The 5,604-nt window shown below is 44.4% G+C and overlaps 1 protein-coding gene across 2 annotated transcripts in view; it reads left to right on the top strand.

Annotated features, from left to right (window-relative positions):
- Positions 1–501: 501 nt before the first annotated feature.
- The window catches only part of ACACA (acetyl-CoA carboxylase alpha), a 214,492-nt gene continuing 209,389 nt past the window's right edge, over positions 502–5,604 (top strand). For both annotated transcript variants that reach the window (XM_012726261.1, XM_012726260.1), the window contains exon 1: positions 502–616. The gene's annotated coding sequence lies outside the window, so the exon portion shown is untranslated. The remainder of the gene's footprint in view (positions 617–5,604) is intronic.

The raw sequence follows: 5,604 nt of genomic DNA, 5'->3' as shown, positions 1-5,604 counted from the left end.
ACTTCCCCTCTCACAAGCCGACTAACCCGGCCCCTCGGTTCTGGGGTGGGTCACCCATCTCCTTGCTGGGAGGTTCACATGGGGTCATTTCCCCCATTCCCCCCTCCGCCGGCAGGGGGAGCCCGCTGGCCGACCCAGCGTCCGCCCCTCGCAGAAAGGGCGGCGAGTGCCGGCCTGGGGGCGCCAAGAGCGGCCGGGTCCCGCCCGCCCACTTGCCGCTGGGCCCCGAATGGCAGAGCGGCGCTCGGACCATCGGCATCGCCTCACGTCGCCCCGCCCCGCGGCGCCCTCCCATTGGCTGTCAACTGGCCCTCGGGGGCCGCGCCTCGCCTCCGGGCCGGCCGGACCGCGCCGCTGCCGCGAGCCGGGTCGGAGGTGAACGGCCTGGAGTAACCCCGGACGTGGTCACCTCATGGGACTCGCCCGCTGAGGTGGGAGGTAGGGGCGGGGCGGGGGCGGGGCTGGGTCCCGCGAGGCCCCGCCCCCTCCCGTGTGCCCGGCCGGCCTGGTGCTGCGCGCCTGTCAGCCATCGCCCGAGCCGCCGGCGTCCCCTCCCTCCCAACACCGCCTCCGCGTAGGGGCTCCGGGACCGCGGGACGGACGCCTCCAGCCTGAGGTGAGATGGGGCCGGCCGAGAGCCCGCGATCCCGGGCCTGGAGAAGCCGGGGCCCGGGGAGGGACGGCGGTAGGCGGGGGCCGCCTCCCATCTTCCGCTCGCACGCGGCCGGGGCTCCATCCCGTCCCGGCAGTGCCTGGCAGCCCGGCCCTCTTCTCCGAGACTCTGGGGCCTCGACTTCCCCCTTGGGGAGACGTCTGGGAAGGATCTGAGGACGCGGGGGCGAGCGCTCAGACCCCGGAACTGGGAGGCGTACAGCCGGGGCCTCTAGGAAGGGGCTGTGGTGTCTGCCTGGAACTGGTCCCCTCCACTCCTCCCGCCCCAGCCCGGCGTGGTCCGATTCCTTCCAGACCCCTCTCCAGCCCAACCCCGAGCTCGGGAGAGAGCAGCCCCACGTGGGAGGGGGGTGCTAAGGATAGGATCCAGTTGCGTTGAAAGTCTTTCTCGTGCAGAGTGAGGTGTGGGGTGCAGGACTCGGGCCTCCGTTGCTCGCCGTGTCTTTGTATCGTGGTGGGAGCCAGGGCCAGGCGGGCTGCCCCTTGGCAGTTCCTGCTCCCAGGGCTTTTTTTTGCTTTCTGCGAGGGACGTAGTAAATGTGCATGCCTGTTGTTACGCTCTCTTTCCGTTTGCCATACTCGTAAGGGGAAGCCACTGGAGATAGGGCGTCAGGAGGTGATGTGAGGCGAATGATTTCAGAGGAAAATGTGCGTGAAGGCCCTACCCGGGGCAGCGCCAACGTTATTTTTGAATTTGGAGGCGGGGAAGTGGACACGAGTGGACACTTAGAATCACCTCTAAGTGTCGGGGACTCCGCAAGCACCTTGTGGATTTCACAGGAGCCTATAAAAATACCGTAACTACTCACATAGGGGGAATACTTTTAAATAATTTTGCTTTGGAGTTTGAGGTGAGATGGGGCCGGCCAAGAGCCTGAGATCCCGGCCCTGGAGAAGCCGGGCCCGGGGAGGGCACCCCACACCTCACTCTGCACGAGAAAGACTGGATCCTATCCTTAGCACCCCCCTCCCACTTGGGGCTGCTCTCTCCCGAGCTCGGGGTTGGGCTGGAGAGGGGTCTGGAAGGAATCGGACTGAAATCAAAAGACCCCAGACTTGCCTGATTGCTCTGGCTCTTTAGTTTCAGTGACTTCCCAAGTGTGGGAATAAACCTGACTACCTCATGTTCAGCCTCAGAAGTTGAATCCCCTTGAACCTCTCCTTTCATTCACTGTTTTCCTCCTCCTGCTGCACAGCGTAGAAGGAGAAGCATTCTTACTTGGTTACATAGTTACTTCTTCCTTCCAGGGTAAATATCCTGATTTGTCTCTTGCTCTTGGTGGAGATGCCTTGAATGTCTGTGATGAGTTCTGTCTGTGCTGCCTAATTGACATCACTATTAAGGGAAACATTGATCTAACAGAGCAATTGCAGTGTCCAGGCAGGTGCTCGCTTACTACACAGTAACACGTGTCATTTAATTTCTCTTGCCTGTTTCCTCATTTCTAACATAGGAAAACTATTGTGAATCCAAGAATAGTTGTTAATCATTGTAAAGTGGGCTTATGAAAGATGTCAAAGGTAAAATTTATTTATGAATTGTAACGATCTGTTTACTTGTGTTGCATGAACTTTGTTTTGAATTACAGGATAAAATACAGGTATAAAATTGAATTGTTTTCAAAATGGGATTTGAGAAATGATGGCATTTGGCTTAAATAATTTACAGTTTAGACAATGATTAGGGTAGGTCAAAGAATTGGTATTGGGAAAGTCAGCCTCACAACTATCTTATCTGATTTTGACCCCTTAAAAGTGCTGTGAACAGGTTCAGATGTAGAAAACTCTTTCCTTTTTTGTCAGTGGGTAGGAAAAACTGTTCATCTGTCACACAGTCTAGGGCTAGCGTTTTTCTTTTCTTTTAAAATCTTTACTAGCTAATATCCACTATTTTGGCTGAAGAATGTAAATTAAAATAAAAATGGAACAATTTATTGAAACTTAGTATTTCTAATTGGAGGAGAAACTTTTACAATGCAGAAGAAAAAGCTATATCATTATTTAACATATTCTTAAAGATAACCCTTTATTTGTGAAGATAGTGTTCAAAATCTGTCCTAAGTTGTATAAGTTGCTGTATACATCTGCATTTATGCACATAGCAAGTTAGGGGAGGGGGAGGATAGTAAGTTTTTGAGTGACTTGATTAGGTTTTAAGTTTATCAAGAGTGATATCAATAGATTAGCACTAAGAGATTGTGTTTTGTGCTGCAGCATTTATTGATACTTCTGGCTCTGACAAAGCAAACTTTAATTTCCCATTGATTCCATGTTATAAAACCCAAGAACTAAATAAAACTTTTAGTATTGGAATGTACCTTAGGGAACTTTTAGTTTAATTTTCCACTTAATATGAAATATTTTACCTGATACTCCTGTTGAAAACTTCCATTTACAAGCAGTCATGGATCAGCTAATTAAATTAAAAATCCCTAACTCCACATAGATGTCATAATTCCAAAGGATTAGGAATTTCTGCTTTAACCTGCAAATTTCTCCAGCTTTAGATCTCTGCCAGGTCATGTATAACACATTCAGAGAACTTAAAAAAAAAAAACAAGTAGGCAGGGCCTCCCTGGTGACACAGGGGTTAAAGACACAGCACTATCAAGCCATCACCAGCCTCTGTAGCTTGACACTGCAGCATGAGTTCCATCCTCAGCATGGGCCAGGGAGCTGACTGCTTGGCACAGCAGACCTTTCCTCTCTTGCCAGCTGTGCCCCTCAACAGTGTATTGCAGTAGTTCTACCTGTTCTCACCATTCTGTCCTTTCACCCCCTGAACCTCTGGCTTACACCTCAGTTCTTGTATGCATAAATAAATAAATCTTTGAGATAATAAATAAGCAAGAAGAAGAAAATTAAGCAATATTTCTCAAGAAAGATTATTATCCTTGAGAATTTTTGAAACATAGCTGACACACCTGAAAAAATCTCCAGCTCTAAGTGCTATTCTATAAAATAAAATGATGAGGATAAATTGATTCATAATTTCAGAGCTTTTTGGATTCAGAAAATGTTTTTTTACCTGAGGCCTCTAAATGTTTCTAGAGAATATTTGAAATAAACACACGATTCATATCTCCTTGCTTTGTAGTTCAAATATTCATTTGTGTTTTATAGAGCACTGCAAGAAGCTGAAGGTAGTAGATCAACAGATAAAAATTGGGAGGGATAATTTCCCCCTGCCTCATTTGAAGATGTAACTCACAGTCATATACACAGTACATACTAATAAATAAGTGAATTACATGCCAGCTGTACTTAAATGCTTATGCAGATATGAGAAAAGGCGTCAGAGTACTATAGAATTTATTGCATAAAACTGTTAAACTTGTTTATAATGTTTAGTTGCTAATGAATGATACAATCATATTGTTCAAAATTTTAAACCTATGGGCATATGGTGACGTTCTCCTAACTTTGTCTTGCAGCTAGCTAGACACTGGCAAATAGTACTACTACTTTTTTTAAACTATCAGATGTTGAGTTAAGCCATATTAACTTATTAGTAATTTCCAGAGATTTTATTCATATTTAAGCAAATACTCATATGCTATGTATATTATCTTCCCATTGCACCTGTTTTTAATACAGATGATGGGTACTTTACATACCATTCTTCACCTTTGGCTTCTTTACATAACATAGGATAAATATTTTACATTTTTATTTTAATCAAAAATCAAATGGTTCCACAATGTTTGTTACTATAAAAAAGCAGTTCCTATCTCCTTCCCACTTTCATTTAATATATTTGTTATTATATCCTTGGTTTGTAAATAACATACGTCTTGCTATGTTTTGGATTTTCATTTTCAGGCCTGACCTATTAATGTACTACTGTGGAGTCTTTCCTCTCTTTTCTGTTCTCCTTGCCTTTCTCACACCCCCAGCTAACTTAGTTATGTCAATATTCAGTCTTTACATTACTATGAATATGTAAATGCTATATAAAGTTTAGTTGTATAACATCTATTTCTTTCCTGCACAACTTTGCTTACAGTTAATATTAGAGATAATGGTCTTGAGCTTTGTTTAGTGTTCTTTGTACTTGTTATTCATTCATCCTTACTCCTCACCAGTTTTCTAAATCTCTTAAAACATTGAGATGATCAGGTATACTGTTAATTTTTATCTTCTGTAAAATCTCTCTCAGACTCTTCTGACTGGCTCCAATTTAAGTTGTTTGCCCTCTGCAATTATGTAATTATCATCCTGGGCTTACTTTTTCCCATCATCCTGGAGATTCTCTTTGTTTCTGTTATGTGGAGAAATTATTTCCTATGTTCTCCCCATTATTTGATTTAGTTCCTCATTTTGGTGGCGAACATCCTCCAGAGGCATCCTGAGAGGGAGTATGTGGGCGGTAAATGTTTTTTTATCTTTTTATTTTGAAAAAATTTAATCCCTACAAAATGCAGTGCAAAAAACTCTACTGTACCTTTGATTTAGATTCACCAGTTTTTAACATTTTGCCACATTTGCTTTATCATTGTCATATATTCATGCATGGGTATATATGCGCACATATATATATTTTTCCTTAATCATTTTAAAATTGCAGTCCTCATAACACTTGGCCCCCCTAAAGACTACAGCATTATCCAATTTATCCATTTACCGTTATAGATCTCCAAATCTTAACACTCATATAATATCTAAGTTTTCTCTTATCCCTATGTGTCTTTTAAAATGTTTATTTTTGTGATTAGTCAAGAATCACTGTATTTGGTTATGAAATGTTTTTAGTCTCCTTAATATAGCAATAGAACAATTTCTGTTTTTTTTTTTTTTAAAGTATTCTTGTGGCATATTGGAAGAGTCCAAGACAATTATCTTATAAAAGGTCTTACAGGGCCTCCCTGGTGGTGCAGGGGTTAAAATCTCAGCACTGTCAAACTGTTGCCAGTCACTGCAGCATAAGTTCAG

Source organism: Condylura cristata, unplaced genomic scaffold, assembly GCF_000260355.1.
Source record: "Condylura cristata isolate star-nosed mole 26May11 unplaced genomic scaffold, ConCri1.0 scaffold00017, whole genome shotgun sequence".
Lineage (NCBI taxonomy): Eukaryota > Metazoa > Chordata > Mammalia > Eulipotyphla > Talpidae > Condylura > Condylura cristata.
Note: the sequence above shows the minus strand (reverse complement) of the source record. Positions and strands in the feature narration are given on the sequence as shown.